Below are 19,153 nucleotides of genomic sequence, written 5' to 3' on the forward strand. Positions count from 1 at the left end.
AAAAGTTTCCAGCCACTTAAAGCACGGGCCTCATATGCGACCCCATGGGATTTAGTTATACGAGGCGAGCTCTACAATCTTTTGGGGAGATCTGGATTTATCAAACTTTTTGTTGCGAGGCGTCGTAAAAAAGTTTATAATACGCCGTAAACGCGTTTATTGCTCTGTTTTGCGAGTTTAAGATAAATTTCCATTTTGAATTCTGATCCCATCTCCAGTTGGAGATACTTTGGTATGAGATTGTTTGGTTTCTTGGAATGCCTTTGTTTAGATAGATTTCATTAACAACCCATATTCGGCTCTCTGTTGAGCACGATTCTACTTTTAGAATGATATATGTTAGGCTCGGTGTTGACTGCAGCCTGTAGCCTATATATATAACAGCTCTATGTAAGACAAAATAATAATTCGTACAAACGAAAAGGAGAATTAAACCCACGTCTTACTAGACACGGGCATAAGTTAGTTATTTCTGTATATCTTCTCCAACGAGTAAAAAAATCTTTTGTAGGTTTGGGTTTACTCTTCTATAACAAGATCCCCAAGACTGTGATGGACCTGCCAATGCATAACTTTAAGCAATGTGTTAAAAAACATTTATTTATATATATATTTTTTCTACAAAATTGATGAGTTCCTTAATAATAAAGATGCGTAGAGGTCGTTGCATCAACTTCCACCTTCACTACACAAGTAAAACTATAAGAAATTGTAATATGGTCATCAATTGTAAATTATAATATTGTATTAATTTTTTTAAAAGAGCAACTGTTGAGTTTCTTGCCGGTTTCTTCTCAGCAGAACCTGCCTTTCGAATTGGTGGTAGAATCTATACAAATAGTCAACTGACGTGTCAAAAGTGCTTGTAAACTGAGCCCACATGAAATAAATGAATTTTGGTTTTTTTTGAATTTTAAACTCCACCAATGCGGATCGACAGACTTTACTCACATAAAGAAAAATACTGCACATTGAACAAACGACTTACTTACTTACTGCACATTGAACTTTACATTAGAGACAAAAGAGTCTCTAACTATAAGATCTAAGTATAATTTCGTTTGTTAATTTAAAGACAATAAATACACAATAATAAACGGTAGTTAAATAATAATACACCAAATGTACTGCGAATCACAAAGCTTTACCGTAATCGGATGAAAAAACATATAACCTCCATTTAAACTGACAAAGGGGAGTTAGAACAACAATATGTTCTGGAAATGAAGGTTTTAATTATTCTGTGTAAAAAACGTAAAACCTCTGTATACGTAACAGCGTGATTGTGTTACAAAGGGCGACCTTTGCCTTTGAAGTGTTCTACCTTTGAGAACTATACGCTTTTATATTTTTTTAACCTGATAACATTCAGAGGCGTTCAGTCGCTAACTTTTTATTGCTTTTATTTGTGATGCTCTCTTTTTAATCCCACATATATAAAATAAAAAAATGTGACATTTTAAATTTTGTTAGGTATTTTTGTTTAGTTTGAAAAATGGCGTGATCGAGTTGTTTCTTAGCTATATAGATGTACATCAGTTAAGCCAATTCAATGATACTAACAACGTTTTTATAATATGGTGGAAAGAATGACTGGCATAAACCTTAAAAGTAGATCATGAACTCATGAATTCATGATTGTAAAGGAATTTTTAAGTAATTTTAAGGAAGCATTTCAAGATGTATTCTTCCTATAACATAACCTGATAATGATCTGAATCTGTTTGATTATCCACGCCATACATCCAGTATTCTTGCCAGTTGCCATTTTTTTTTTATTTATTACAAGTTAGCCCTTGACTACAATCTCACCTGATTGTAAGTGATGATGCAGTCTAAGATGGAAGCGGGCTAACTTGTTTGGAGGGGGATGAAAATCCACACCCCTTTCGGTTTTTACACGACATCATACCGGATCGCTAAATCGCTTGGCGGTACGTCTATGTCGGTAAGGTGGTAACTAGCCACGGCCGAAGCCTACCAGCCAGACCAGGACCCAGAACCTCCTTATAAATCCACCGCGTATACCACTGCGCCAGTGGAGGTCGTTAAACAGTCAATATTTTACACCCTAAATAATTTATCACCCGAAGCCCGCCAACCCAGATCAGAGCACCGTGGTGATTATTAGTTCCATATCCCCTCTCCTAAATAAAAAATATGGTATGGCCCTGTAGTAGTTTAAATAAGCTAATACCAAGCAAAACGGCTCCACAGATTTGTTATTTTTTTTGTTTTGTTTGTTCTAATACTATATATATATTAGGTTGAGGTAACTATAATTAATCATTAGAGAAAACCCAAAGGAACAACATAAATATATTAAAGTTCTGAGTAGGTAATTTAGTATGGAAATTGTGTAACGAAGTTCTACAGTAAATAAAGATATTACAAATAGTATTCATACAATTTATTTCTGTGACAGCGTCGCCCCGGGTACAATCTACTACATATTTTCTTAACTTTTATCATAAAATAAAATGTAAATGTTCGCATTAATTCAGTTCCCAAGTACGCTTCAGAAGTCTCTGGAAACTTTGTTGTTTTAACTCCAATAGCTAAATGCCTAGCTTGAAGACGCTTTTCTTTGAATAACATAAGCGAATGTACAACGCTTTTCCAGAATATAATAATATGTTTTTTCCCTTTTTATTGATGCGTGTTATATGTATTAACTAATGGGCTTTTCCCACATGTCTCCCGCCTTTTATCTATTAGAGATGAAATAGAAAAAACCCTTCGCTTTCAGGACAATTAATAGGTATATTAAATTCATATAAAACTTGATGTCAGTATAGCCATTTGTTGTTTTTGTTTGTACTACGATAATGGACATGGATTTTCATCCCGAAAATCAAAGCACAAGGAGAGAAAATAATAGTCAAAATGTCTACTTCGCGTAGCAGTAGTTCATATTTTTTATTTTTAGCATTATTAAGGAAGTACTTTGAAGATTATCCCGTAAATAAATCAAGAATATCGCTTTTAATATACAAAAATTCAATGAGATACGAAGTATTAGCTACAAATTATAATCAAAGCCAAAAACAGACAAGTTATCGAAAAAACACAAGAGAAACAGTTCTATTTATACAGATGCCAGTGGAATGGATCTTTTACATCCATCAAAGTCAACCAACTAGAGCAACAAAAAAGCATTTATAAGCCAAAACAAACCATTGCTATTCCTCTGACTATCACGCAAAAACCTTTTAGAAGCTTTAGTATTTTAATACTTTGCTATCTATACTTCGGTTGTTATCTATAATCTCAGGAACTAGTGGTCTGATTTGAAAAATTATTTCATTGTTAGATAGCCCATTTATCGAGGAAGGCTATAGGTTAAATATTATTCCCGTATTCCTACGGGAACGGGAACCACGCGAGTGAAACGGCGCGTTGTCAACTAGTCGGATATAAAATGTATGTTTGGATTTACGTTTCAGCTGAAGAATCAGGACCGTTAACATCTTTTTTTAAATAATATTTTCCACATTTTTTAAATATGACCAATATTCCCATACCCTTCCAACTAGTCGGGAAAGACAGTTAGGAGTACGACAAAAGTACAGCGGGGCGGGGATCGAACCACCACCCCCAGGGGATGAGTCCGACCGCTTTACCGTTGAGCTATTGATGCTCTGAAGCATTCGAGCGGTGTTAACTTCATGTCCTAATACTCGTAGAAATAAATTATTACTTTTCCCGTTCCTTAAGTAAACTAAGTAAACCATTGGAAATTGTCTGACAATAATAATTAACGAGAACCATGAACCGTGATAGCCCAGTGGATATGACCTCTGCCTCCGATTCCGGAGGGTGTGGGTTTGACTCCAATCTGGGGCATGCACCTCCAACTTTTCAGTTGTGTGCATTTTAAGAAATTTGAAATATCACGTGTCTCAAACAGTGAAGGGAAAAAATCGTAAGGAAACCTTCATACCAGAGACATTTCTTAATTCTTTGTTATGTGAAGTTTGCCAATTCGCATTGGGCCACCGTGGTGGCCTAACTCCTCTCATTCTGAGAGGAGACTCGAGCTCAGCAGTGAGCCGAATATGGGTTGATAATTATGGTGAATGAATAATTAACTGCTAGGACTGCGTCAATAATTGAGCTTTGCTTCAGTTACACATTGTAATTCGAATCAATTATGATTAAAATTACAATATTACTCTGTAATTGACCATTTAAATAGACTGATAATTATATCAGTCTATTTAAATGGATGGCAGACTTTACACACGCAGAGAATGAAGGTTATTCTCTGGTATGCAGGTTTCCTCACGATGTTTTGCGTTCACCGTTTGAGACACGTGATATTTAATTTTTTTTAATGCACACAACTGAAAAGCTGGAGGTATACCCCGGACCGGATTCAAATCTACTCTACATCCTTCGGAATCGGAGGCAAAGGTCATATACACTGGGCTTTCACGGCACGGTGGTAAGCAGCTGTAACATTTTAAAAAAATCATGAATTTAATTACAACAATTTGTGATCAATCTACACTAATATTATAAAGCTGAAGAGTTTGTTTGTTTGTTTGATTGAACGCGCTCAGGAACTACTGGTTCGATTTAAAAAAAAATTTCAGTGTTAGATAGCCCATTTATCGAGGAAGGCTATATACTATTTCCGTATTGCTACGGGAACGGGAACCACGCGGGTGTAACCGCGCTGCGTCAGCTAGTATCTGATAAAAGGTAACATGAGTCTCAAAAAGAAATAAAAAGAGTAAATCTAAACAAATGAAGTGTAAAAATCGACCACAAGCTCTGCCGCCTCACACACATAAACGTGGTATGTTATATATTAACAAGGTTTCAGTAGGCTTTTTATGTGATCGTTACTTTTCATGACACAGCGTGTTATTCACACGTTCAATATTCAGGTTTGGGTTGATTTTAATGTTATTAGCAAAGATTTATTGCTATTAAATATGTCAGTAGCGCGTGACCATTTGACACGTCAGTTGACTATTTGTAAAGATTCTACCACAAGTTCAGAAGGCAGGTTCAGCTGAGAAGAAACCGGCAGAAGAACAGTTGCTCTTTGTTTTTTACAATTGATGACTACATTACAATTTCTTATAGTTTTACTTCCTGTGTGAAGGTGGAAGCTGATCCAACGGCCTCAAAGAGGAGAGAGACAGAAAAGAGAGTGCACCTGTGCTTGCGCATACACTTGTGCATTATATTATCTCCTGCGTACATGTTTAATCTCTAAAATGAGATTGGAAAAAAACAATTCGGTTTGGAGGGAGGATTCAATAAACTTGTTTATAAATGGTTTAATTTTGATAACATATTATGATATTTTTCGTTTGATTTTATTTCGACTTCAGCGATGCAATCTTTTGATGCAGCATCAAGTTTGACTTATAGGGGAATTCCTATAAGTCAAACTTGTGGGAAGATGAAAAAAAATCTATTGTATTAGCCTATAATCTAAGACATTCAATTGTGAGTCTAAATAAAACGAATAAATTGACATAATTAGTGTTTAATTAAATTAATTAATGTGGTAGCGGCACACATTTTAAGCATTAATCTTAAGCTATATTAGGTGTTAACTTAAAACTGGTGATGCATACCTTTCCTACACTATATTTACAGCTAAGTTATTACTAACAACTAAAACATACATTCAACCAACCGCACCAAATACGAATTACTACGAGCTAAAACATTGAACCAAGCGTCGAGATAGACCTTAATTCTATACGTGAGGTTGAACTAAGTGACTAAATCAGCCGGCACTGCCATGTTGACGTGGTATAGCACCGTTATAACACAGTTATAACGCCGTACCTGCGACACGACGGTGCTCTAGTATTCATTTCATTTGCATTCATATTGCGTCAATCCTGTCTCATGTAGAAGCATAAATCTATATGTAGGTATACTGAAGCTAGCTAGTTTTTGCTCTACATCGAAAATCACGAGGATTTCCATTCTATTTTCCTGGAAAAGTACGAAATAAAAATGAAACACGTTTCAAATATGAACGAGTATAGAAGTGGAATTGTTTTTCTACACTGAAAGTGATCATGATTTTTTTTTGAAATAAAAACACGGATTAAATGTTAACGTTAAAATCATTTCACGTGTATGATGCCTACGTCAGAACTTTTGAAACAAAACAAAAAGGTATTTTTCAGACATTTAGAAATGAAAAATTTCAAGTCGTTATATTTTTTAATAGTAAAATAATATCTACAAAAAGAAACTTAAGCTAACTTATCGTAATTCCTATATACAAATCATGCCCTTATAGAATGAAGAAAATTTTAGCGTTAGAGATTACCTATGCGCAAAAAACGACCTTCTGTCACAAACCACTAAAACCTATATAGAATAAAAACTACAATCTTCATTATTAGCTTATTTTAATGAATGTCCCAACACGCTAACAAGATAATATTAAATTCTTCAACGACCACTGTGAGATATTAATGATAGTAAACGGGACCGACGGCTTAACCTTTTCAAAACATATTCGGCTCACTGCTGAGCACGATTCTCCTTTTATAATGAGACATATTAGGCCAATAGTCGACCACGCTGGCTCAATGCTAAATGGCAGACTTCACACACCTAGAGAAATTCTCAGGTATGCAGGTTTCTTTACGATGTTTTTCCTTCACAGTTTGAGACACGTGATATTTAATTTCTTACAATGCACATAATTAAAAAGATGGAGGTAAATGCCCCGGACCAGGTTCGAACCTACGCCCTCCGGAATTGGAGGCATAGATTATATCCACTGGGCTATCACGGCACATTAATATTATAAACGCGAAAATTTGTATGGATGTTTGTTTGGATGTTTGTATGGATGTTTGTTACTCTTTAATGCCGCTATTCATTTCACTTTGTATTAATAAATAGGCTACTTTTCATCTCGGAAAAATCAATGGGGCCCGTGGGATTTGTGAAAAACTAAATTACACGCGGACGAAGTCGTGAGCGTCCGCTAGTATAATACACGCACTAAAAGCAGCTAAAAGGCCAATTTGAATAAAAGTCTGTAATATGAAATTCAGAAAGCGTGTAAAGTAACATTACACTGTATAGAACCGTAGCTTTATTCAATTTCGTAGCGCACTATTTTAGTCCCGTAGCAAATCCTGTAGCAGTCGTAGCACCTCGTAACCCTTTGTAGCGTGTAACATATTTCAAAGAGGTAATGCAGACGGTATACTATATTGTGACTTTATCGGATTACATAGAGTAATGTGGGTGTATGTGAATCGAAAATAGCTTGGTTAAAGGAAGAATATTGAAAGGTAAGTACAGTACGGCTATTCTGTAATTATTTCTGAAGAATCTGCCTTCCGAACCGGTGGTTTTCCGAACAGTTGACTATTTGTAAAGATACCTATCTTTACAAATAGTCAACTGTCGTATCAAAAGTGCTTTTAAACTGAGCCTACTTGAAATAAATGAATTTTGATTTTTTTGAATTTTTGGTATAACTCGCAGGTGCGAGTTTCGAATTCACCTCTATCTATCTCTATCTAACACGATACTATAGAAAGGGACAGATAGAGGACAATTCAAAACTCGTACTTGTGAGTTATACCAAAAATAGTTACAGAATAGCTCTGCAGGAATCTATACAATCGTATAAAACAAAGTTCATCACCGCGACTGTTTGTTCGTGATAAACTCGAAAACTACTAAACGAATTTTAATGTGTTTTTACCAATAGTGAACCAGTGATCCATAGGAAAAATGTAAGTATAAAGTTTGTCAAGTTTGAGTATATTATATGATATATGACAATGATTGTCGGAAGCGACGGATAAAGTAAAATCGCTTTGGAACTTTTATCGATAACTGCCTATTCCGATTATGGGATATGGGAGGATATCTTCTCTGATATATAATTACGTTCATGTAACCCTGAGTCACCCTTTTCCATTCACCTCTATCATACGTCAATCTATCGCTTACTCCATCTACATACATATCTTCTTTCATACACTCTAACCTTATATTTGTACTGCAGGGGATAGATTGTGCTGACGTATACAAATATTTTAACAATAGGTGGTAGAGGGTGCTAATTTTTATTAATAAAAATTTAGGGTAGTTTGTGTGGGGATCGGAGATAATCTGGAATAAATAGTTATTACTAGCAAGGTGGAAGGAAAAAGACCGCGGTGACAATGCGTTGGTCCGACCAGTAGGGCTATTCAGTTTCACTTCTTTCGAATTCACCTCTATTTCTTTATGTCTAACACGAAACTATAGACGATAGACAGCGATAGATACGAGCTCGAAGCTCACACTGTCGAAGTGATAAAAGCATCGTTACAGAATAGCCTCCCAAGTCCTCACTACACTCAAGTCCACTGTTTACGATGCTCTTCGCGTAGCCGGAGATAGAAATAAATGGCATAACATCCTAAGGACAAAGATCAGAGATGGATGTGGTCACGACCCTCACACAAGATAATTATGACTCACGGAGGAGTGTGGGGATCAAAATTCTTGGCAGTGGCACGAGATTTCGTTCTCAAATTAGCGAACCGAAATATCTGTAGTTAACCTTCGTACAATGTATAGCTCATAAAAGCTAAGCATCTCTCTAAATATTACATTGCCAATCGAGTTCTGTGTTCGCTAAAGTACTTCCTCTCTTATGATCTTCCATTTTCAATACACACACCGGGTTGTTGGACTTAGTGTGACGATATGATAAGTAACTATCAACGTCTGAGTTTAATGATAATGACTGGTGCCGACGGCTTTATCGTGCTCTCCGAAATACCCCGAATCCGGGGTACCTCGGTGTTAATACCTACTAGAATTTCTGGGAAGAGAGACAAGCTCAATATTTACAGCCCAATATGACCCTTAGAGAGCATTTGAGCCAAAGACCCCATGATTTAAAACCACTTACTGAAGCAACGAGATACTTAATTACAATATGAAATGTAATTGTAATAAATAATAGGGACATGAATAAGAAAAAAATCGTATTTGTTAAATATAAAGTTATCATTAAAAATACACGTTTTTATTTCTTGTTTTATGATATGATAAACTATAAACTTAATTTTTACAAAAATTACATTTTACAAAGTAGAATAATATAAATACTCTTATATCGCCAACTCACTCGTATACTATAACAGTTTTATTTACCACCCTCTTAGTTACCCAAGTGTTATGAAACCATTCTGTAAAGGAAACTTTTCTCCCGTGAGAGCTATTCCACGCTCAAGTTACACGAGCCCTGCACGCTATAACGATCCCTATTGTTAATGAAATACGTGTCATTACAGTCTGTAGCTAATTATAGCTTATTTTCATGGGATACTTTGACGTGGACTAAGTGTTTAATTAACTTATAAGTTACTTTATGTTATATTAATGTTAAATGTTTCATTGTTGCGTTTTTTAGTTGGTAATGCTGTGGTTTTTAATGGAGAGGTCCTGGGTTCGATTTTTAGCTTGGGTCGGTTTTAGAATTTTGTATTTTTAAAATTGGTTCAGGTCTGGCCTAATGGCGAGCATCGGCTGTAGCTACCAGCCTGCCAGTGAAGATATGCCAATCTGAGGGTAAAAACCCTCTGAAATGTGGGTAGATTAAAATTGTACGACTTATGAGCAATCCCGCTACCATCTTACTTTACTTTGCATCAAACGAGATCGTATTCAAGGATCAACTTGTCATTGGACCAAAAGGAAAAAAATCACACATACAGCTCACCATAGAACCCCAAAGTTGGTCAGTCAAAAATTATAGGCTTATCAACAGCATTATAAAATTCGAAACATATCGCATTTCTAATAAGAAACTTTCCAACAATTATCTTCATATTTCATCAAAATACTCAAATTTTGACAAACTATACACCAAAACCTGAGGGTCTAAGTTAAAGCGCGCTTTTCTAGAAGATGCCCATGAAGATGCACAACTCATAGGTGTCAGGAAACCCGCCAGAAGGACATTTTACATACGGTGTCCATCTAAATAATATACCAATTACTCTCGAGAAATTCCAAGCAGTCTATCGCGTCGCATCGGTGAGTGCTAATTAGTTTGCCCTCAGCTTCCGCCCTGAATTTACACGCGTCAAAGACTTCGCCGCCGATGGAGCCAATTAGCAACGTTCCCTATCTTGCCAATTACAGGTTATCGGTAACTTGTATATTTCATTTTATCTAACGAAATTTTATTACGGTTACATAAACATAACAGCGTTGACGGCCATGTGGCTCAATTGGTAGTGGTGAGTGTTTTCTGTATCTACGGCCCTGGGTTCGATTCCCACAACACAAAATATGTGTGTGACTAGCGGACGCCCGCGACTTCGTCTGCGAGGAGTTTTTCACAAATCCCTCGGGAACCATGGATTTTTCCGGGATAAACTAGTGTTAATACAAAGTTAAACCCATTTCTTTATTTAAAATTTGAGCCAAATTGGTGCAATAGTTGCAGCGTTAAAGAATAACAAACATCCATACAAACTTTGGCGTTTGCGAAACGATGCGAGCATGGGTGTTTTACAGTGTCTGAGTGTATTTATACGATAAATAAGTATTTAAATCAGCTAACTTCATACCCATAACAGAGGCTATGTTACTTTTAGGCTAGATAGTGATGTATTACTTAAGGATATTTATTTATCATAAAATAAAGAATTTATTTCTTATTTCTTTCCTGTTTTAAGGAAGTGTTTTAGTAACCTTTGACTGAACTGAATCCTTTGTGGCTAAGCTTCTAAATCCGCCTATAGTCTATAGGATATAATAGAATAGGAGGATGTCTATATCCTATAGATTGAAATATAGACTACACGAAGAGTTACTAACGCCGTATGGCGCCATAGCTCTTATATCCGCACAGAAGTCTGCTAGGAATGAGTGTGAAACTATTCAATAAGCGACTAAATTCACGACCTTTCGGGTTTAATTCCCCCAACTGCAGAGCTATTGAGGGTATTTGATAAAGCTCACAAAATGCCCTTCATAAAAACAACGAGGCGCCAATTCGCGTGTTCGTAACCGTCGGTAATCCACGTCATAAATCCGGCAGCATTACGGCGTCGTATATCTTAATAAAATGAATAATCCCTCGCCCATTGATCCCTTTGTTAGTCCCTATTATAAAACTGAAACAGGCCTTTTTCACCCTTGGGAAAAAAGAGGCGTATTTAACTTCAAAGTGTGCTTCTGTCTGTAACACCCAAAAAGATGGATTTGCGTTATGTTTTTAATTCGAGTAGGACGTGAATAGAAAGATTTTAAAGTGAGTGGTTAGCCTATGTACTCATAGCTTCGAGCAGTCCTGAGTTAGAAGCCTGAGTCAAGTTGTGAAATATAAGCTTCTATTTCTTCTAAGAAATATACAGTGTTCAGAAGTTGGTGCAGTTACCCTAATAGTCATTATCTATAACATTTGAAAGTGATCGTTATTAATCAAAGTATTATCTATTTTTTATTCTTTACAAGTTAGCCCTTGACTGCAATCTTATTTGATGGTAAGTGACGATGCAATCTAAGATGGAAGCGGGCTAACTTGTTAGGAGGAGTATAAAAATCCACACACCTTTCTTTTTCTGCACGACATCGTACCGGAACGCTAAATCACTTGTCGGTACATCTTTCCTGGTAGGGTGGTGATCAGCCACGGACAATTAAGAAAACCGCAATCGAACCCAGGACCTCCAACTTGTAAATCCACCGCGCATACCACTGCGCCACTGAGGCCGACAAAATCTAACCTAATCAACTCTAACCCGATGTAGATCTAAGCCCTAAAGCTCCTTTCATTAAAGGAAAGCCTGGCGCTGTAAAATACCTTTAATGCGATATTACACAGTGCTAATTCCAAGAACATGAACAAAATGTAACCTTATACACCCACGCCGCCTACTCTTTGACGTCACGCGATTACAGTTTCCAAGAAAGCGCTCAGCTGCGCCAGTCACCATTAGTGACGCAACCTGCTTTGATATCCGATGATGTTTTATGATTATAATTTGTTTCTGACTAAAGGTATAGCTCGGAAAGCGATCCAGTTGATACGGAGCGAATCCCTTTCTGAATTCCATTTCTTTCCTTCATATGTGTATTATAACCCCAAGGCCTATTGCAGTTGGATTTTCATAATTTTTTACAAGCTGAAAGTTACTATGGGCTGACAGCTTCAGCTTTTTTGACGGCCTCAGTGGCGCAGTGGTAAGCACGGTGAATGTACAAGACGGAGGTCTTGGGTTCGATCTCCGACTGGATCAATTGAATTCCTTAATTGGTCCAGGTCTGCCTGGTGGGAGGCATCTGCCGTGGCTAGTTACCACCCTACCGACGAAGACGTACCGCCAAGCAATTTAGCGTTCCAGTATGATGTCGTGTAGAAACCGAAACGGGTGTGGATTTTCATCCTCCTCACTTACCATTAGGTGTGATTGTAGTCAAGGGCTAACTTGTAAAGAATAAAAAAAAAGCTTTTTTGTTTGTTGTCTAAGCAGACTATAAAATTTCAAAAAAAGCTATATTTTAGTTAAATTAGTAGAATAGAAACATTTTTGTTATTAGATAATAGATTGTTCATTTTACATATTTTTTTTGTATTAAAATATAGAATAGATTCTATAGCTCGTAAAATTTTGCAAATAATAAAAAATAAAAGGATTCCAAGGCTTTGTTTTGTTTGCAGGAGCATTTAAAAGCTTTTTCATTAAGCCCGCGTTTGTTTTCCGTTTACCATTTAGTTAGGTGTCGAGTTTATGTTAGAGTTTATGTTCCACAAACACAAGAGTTAGATATTTTATTAAATCCTCTCCTATTTTACGAGTATCTATAGACTATCTATATATATATGTATAGACTAGTGTCTATACTAATATTATAAATGGGTAAAGTTTGTGCGGTGGTAGAATGTAATCTCTAGGTCTAACGAACCGATTTTAAAGTTACTTTAGCAATAGAAAGCCACGGGAACATGAACTACGCGGGTAAAACTGCGGTGCGTTAGCTAGTTGCTTATGTGGCAAGCGAGAGTCACCTAATGTTAAGTGATTGTCGCCTATTGTCATTTACAGCCTCAGGGGCTAGTAGGCAAGAGATTTTTCTAAGGTTTTTAGACTTAAATTAGGAACAAAAAATTTAGTTTGTTGATTAAGGAAATAAACTTATTAAAAAAAAGCTAATTCCACGCTGAAAATAATCCCTGGCTAATGAAGAATATAACAGGAAAATATGATAATATTACGAAATTATACTCGCAATTTTCTTTCAGAACGTCTCAATTCTTTCTAATAATTAAAACGAAACAACCCTGAAAAAATTCTGACCAACACTGAACCGAATTAATCCTGCCAAAGAGCTGGGCCATTACTTTTTTGTGCCCAAGTAAATTGTTATTACATCTAACAAAGTACTCTTTAGGTCTATTTAACAGCCCTGACTTCGGTGCTTTTATGGTAAAAAATGGACATTAAAATTTACTGACTCGCCTGACACTACGGTTAGAATGTAGCAGCGTTACCAGAAATTTGGTTTATATCCCCCCAGAGATGTTATAAATAATGATTTTGCTTTCTGGTAGACAAAACAAATCAGTTGTCTCTAAAATTACTTTGAATTTTAGAGTTTTTTAGATTATAACACTCAGGGTGGCCTGACAATTCGCTTAGTTGATTTGGTATAGAGGCATAGAGGCATAGAGTATGTCAAGTCTGCCATTCCGCATTGGGCCAGCGTGGTGGACTATTGGCCTAACCCCTCTCGTTCTGAGAGGAGACTCGAGCTCAGCAGTGAGCCGAATATGGGTTGATAATGATGGAGCACATAGTTCACAAAGCCGATGGATGGATGCCATATATTCTGATTGTGGAAGTGCCGTAGTCTCCTTAATGAGACCACAGCGGCGTCACCAGGGGGGTTTTGGACGAGCGCAGATGGGGCCCGAAGGAAGAAACAGAAAAGATGGTCAGAACGACTCTCTAAGCGTGTCTCTTCTGAGACTCGTACCACGGTTTTGAAGGCCGTTCTGGAAGGGTGTTTTAGTCTAACTGTATTTGGGTCCGGGGCACTGTTGAATGATGATATCAAATGATGATGCAGATGACTTAGGACTGTGTTGTTTGGAAGTCCATACAATAGGTCTATTTCCTGTAGTGGTTATATATTGGTTGATGTGGCGGTGGTAAAATGGTCTCCATCTCACTAACAAGACGATTACAAAAAATTACAAAACCCAACCAATAAACATACCATCAAAAACATTTACTTAAATGTCGCCTTAATGCTTAAATATCGTCAACATATGTGTAAAATAAAAACAAAAAGAAAGTAATCAGTTAAACATACGTCGAGGATTTGTGATTTCGTCAGTTTTTTGGAAACAACCGAGTATATTTTTAACTGTGAGCACGAACCTGAACCACATATGTAAGAGGATTGTAAAACGAAATATTGTGAACTCCGCACGGACGTAATTAAAACAGAGGAGCTCTTCCGGACAGGGGCGCAAATAAAATATAAATTGCTTTTTTTGTCTAAGGAACTTTACAGACGGAAGTTTTTACGTGTAACTTAGTGTAACAGTGTTAAGTTACTTTGAAATAAAACTGTTAACAGAGGGCCTAGTGGCAGTTTGATACTGTTACTATCGCGTTAACGTAAACGTGAATTTCTAAGGAATTGAAACAACGCCATCTAGTGGCACTACTGCACAACTGTTTCAATTCCATATAAATTCTCGTTTACGTTGTACACAGGTTATACAATATTAGGTTTTTAGTTATTTATACATTAACAGGGCAGAAGAAATAGATTGTAAATACAAATAATAAAATCAGTAGTAGTACTAATAATAGTTTATGTCGGCGTAACAAGCTCTATTCATGCTTATTTCTGCCACCAAGTAGCATCGTTTCGTTCCATTTTGCTCCTTTTATCTTTTAGTAATATAAATATAACTAACTACAAATATATCTGAAACCTGCACACATGAATATTTTCTTAATTCTATAGTTGTATGAAGTCTGGCAATGCGGATTGGGCTAGCCTGGTAGAATATTACCTATATGTATACCTAACCCCTCTCATTCTAAGAAGAGACTCTAGCTCGATAGTGAGCCAAATATGGGTCGTTAATGATAATTATGATATTATCTGTAAAACTTAATTAAGTAATTGAAAATTTGGTGTTTTGTAAGATATCTCACATATATAATTAATTAAAATTACTTAGAAATATTAGGACAAACCGGTAAGACAAATTATAAAAAGTATAAAAAAATACACGAGTAAGTATTTTTTTATTTTAACAATAAATTTCATTTCATTTCATTTCAATTATTCAAAAACTCGGCTCGCTATGTAACTCTTTAAAAAAATATGATGCATGAATATTAAAGATTCGACGGTGAAAGGTCAGATTGAATTATAAAAGGCCAAAGGTTCGGAACAACATATTTTCGTAATTAACCACGCCTACAGATTCGTTGGTTTATTATTGCGTAAAATATAATATATTAGTTTGTAAAAGATATTTTTACACGAATATTTTTTTTGAAGTAATTTTTTTCATGTAAACGTTTGTATAGATCATAAATTAACCTACTGAATTTGAATACTGTTGTTCTATATATTTTGCATATAGGTTTACGCTACGTTTGAAGTACACTGGAAGGTTTATTATGTGTCCATCTATCTAAACTTAATGTTAAAAGTCGTCTATATATGGTTTTTTTTTTTTTTTTTTGTCTTGTGTATCTGCAATCAGTCGACAGACTATAAGCAGATTTGGTGAAATAAATTTGGCTTTACCAGACAGGAAGACCATCGTCTTCAAGTCTGCACAGAGTCGAGCACATCAGCTCGCTTTAACCGCTTAACTCTTTCCACGGTCTATATATGGTGAACAATTATATTTAATGCTTTATTTAAAGTATTAGGAATTATCGCATCAAATCCACCACAATATCCATGAAACAAAGAATAAATCGGTTAGTCAAAATCCAAATGGTAAGATTGGTTTATAGTTCAAGAAAGAAGTGAATTCTTCAAATTTCCCATTTTTAAAATTCCTAAAATAATTATGAAAATCACTTTTTTGTAAACAAAATACCTCTGCATAAACTTCTCTTTTTTATTTTTTTTTTAACTTAAAAACGCCTCGTGTGTAGTTTACCTTAACTGCCCGCTTCAGTGAACACGACGCGATCGATACTGTCCCAAAATTATTTAGGCACATCCGTCCGTCCACGCGTGGATTTTTCGGCAATTTATTCGGGAATTCATTTCAGCTGGATTTTAAGCTGTTGTGCAAATAATTCGTGCGATTCATCATTCTACTGAATTGTTTACGGAAGCAATAACAATACAATACTTGCGTCGAATTGTGTGCTGATTTAATTAATGCTTCGACCGTGTTATGCATAACTAAATACTTGAAAAATCCTCTTGATTTTTTGAACTACGAGTCTGTATAATGGGGATGATGACTAGGTTTGAATATATTGATTTTTATGATACATTCGGGTAAATAAGGTCAATGTTAACTAATTTATACATAAAAAATAAAGATTGTCTGGATATTTGCAAAATAAATAAGATTATAAAATATCAAAATCTATTAAATATCTTTTATCGTAATTATATGAAATTCATACAATTTTAGCTTCCTTACATTAAATGTGACATTTTTTAATAAATGAATAAATAAACATAAACACGCAAATAACAAAGATATTAGTAATTTTGTTTGAACGCCCATACAAATCTAACAATCATTATGTGTCTACGACGTCATTAGTTCGTACCATTTTGTATGGGGCGTTATTCAGGGATCCGCGGCAGCGCCGCAAATCTGACCCTTTAAATCCCTGTAGCTCCGAAAGTAATGATCGCAGATACCCTGTTACTTTTACAAAATTGCTTTACTATTAGCATTCTCTTTATTTATATACAATTTAAAAAACTGTCATTACCCCTATTGTGTGGTTAAACGGAGAAATGATGAAGCAATAAAAAAATTAGGCTAATAAACCTTTTGCTTTCTTCTAATGAGTGCTACCAGACCTTCAGTTTTTACTGCGCAGTTTTGACTGTACAGTTATATCTAATCGAAATTTCAATCAAAATCATTAGAAAAAATAATAGTTCTCAGTGTTGCTACACACGGGACGATTTACGGAGGGAGATCTGCAGGCTAATTCACTATCTTTGACGTATGCTAGTTAACATATACGAAATTGAGATTCTATGCAACAAATGTCATCCAGTGCTTTCTGGTGGATATCACACAGTAGTTTTTTACAGGTTGGTATTGTAGACCAAAATAGTGAATACAACAGGCCCTGTAAATGGCCCTTAACAAGCTGATAATGATTAATTATTATTAATTTCTTTACGAAACTTGATGTGCTAGACTGGTTCGATCTTTCCCGGCCATATAAATGGAACGCATTATATATATTAATAGCTACTAAATATTAAAAAATAAAATTAGCCGAGTCTCCACAAAGCCTTTGTAAAATGGATCATAAAATAAATTAGCAAACCCTACAAATAATATCCGACGGCTATAACAATAAATTAACATAAATATCTGATATTTATTCCTTTGAGATGTCTACGAAATGAAACGAAATGGTAATTTTTCAATTGAAACACTTAAAGTTGTCTTCAATTCGGGGAAAGCTCATTTATTGTGATGAAGATAATCAGTTTGCTCTACTTACAATTTATTTATGGTAGCCTGGTACTCGTAAGGATACCCAACCCATTACTCATTTAATAATAAATTAATTTATTTTTTGGGATTCTAGTCGTAGTGTTTTTCTGTTAATATTGTTTGACTGTCACTATAATATGTTAAAAATCATCACTGATGATTATTATTATTATTATCAGTAACGTTTGACAATCTTTGGGGAGCACATTAGATGTTATATAACGTGTCCCCAAAGCCCGGAGGGGTATGGGGGTTGGATTTACATTATCTACTGAAAAAAGACAGACAGGTGGTCCAGAAATATATTTATTATACTAGAAGACGCCTACGACTTCAGCCGCGTCAGTTATTCACAAATCCCGATGAAACTATGGAATTTTCCGGGATGAAAAGTAGCCTATAAGTAAAATCTATTTCCATTCCAAATTTCAAAGTAGCCGCTGCACAAAGGAGGAACTAACATATACCCTCACACACAAACTTTCGTGTTTATATATTAGTGTGATGTGATTAATAGCAATAAAAATACGTGCTTGTCACTAAACTTTCAGGTACATTATGCACTAAATATCTTAATAATAATCTAGTTACTGCAAAACAGGACTTATACAACAATAATGTAAACATTGGCACACTAAAAAGGCCCGCTTGTAAAAAGAGAAAGTAAATTAATTAAGCTCAGTTTATGAGGGCACTCGAGAAATTCTGTGAAAACTACTGACTAGCGTGAAAACAGTTTTACGAGCCGTTGCTCACAAACTGTTTCGCCTTAAGAGGCGATTAGCTTGCGGAAGGCGCCTCACAAACGTCTATGTTTATATGAAACGTCTACGTTTAAACTACGTCTACGTTTAAACTAGTTGACGCCGCGCGGTTTTACCCGCGTGGTGCCCGTTCCCGTAGGAATACGGGGATAAAATATAGCCTATAACCTTCCTCGATAAATGGGCTATCTAATACTGATTTTTTTAAATCGGACCAGTAGTGCCTGAGATTAGCGCGTTCAATCTAACAAACAAACAAACAAACAAACTCTTCAGCTTTATAATATTAGTATAGATTAGTATAGATAAAAAATACACTTTTAAAATTCACTGCTTAAAAACTACAGTTATTTTTAGACTGATTCTTCCTTTCATGTAAAGAAAAACCTGTTTCCTTACAGTCAAAGAACCAAGGAATGAAAAATTTATTGACAACAACGTTTTATTAAATGGGTTAACTTAAACTGGTTTCAGTATTTAAGAAAACGCAAAAGTTCGCGAAGACAATAACTGATTTTGCATAAACCTTTTTTTATTCAGTTGCTGAGCGAAAGGTTTTCGAAATAAAAAGGGTTTTTGAAAACAATATTTTAATGAGGATCCTCGAACTCAAAGAGAGTCAGCAATTACAAACAGAAAAATATAATACTTCTTACTTACTTATGTAAACGAAGGCAAAAAA

The 19,153-nt window shown here is 35.5% G+C and overlaps 1 protein-coding gene across 1 annotated transcript in view; it reads left to right on the forward strand.

The window, feature by feature from the left end:
• The window catches only part of LOC112043374 (IDLSRF-like peptide), a 104,324-nt gene that overhangs the window by 66,445 nt on the left and 18,726 nt on the right, over positions 1-19,153 (forward strand). The gene's annotated exons all lie outside the window — the stretch shown is intronic.

The sequence above is a fragment of the Bicyclus anynana genome, chromosome 22 (assembly GCF_947172395.1).
Source record: "Bicyclus anynana chromosome 22, ilBicAnyn1.1, whole genome shotgun sequence".
NCBI lineage: Eukaryota > Metazoa > Arthropoda > Insecta > Lepidoptera > Nymphalidae > Bicyclus > Bicyclus anynana.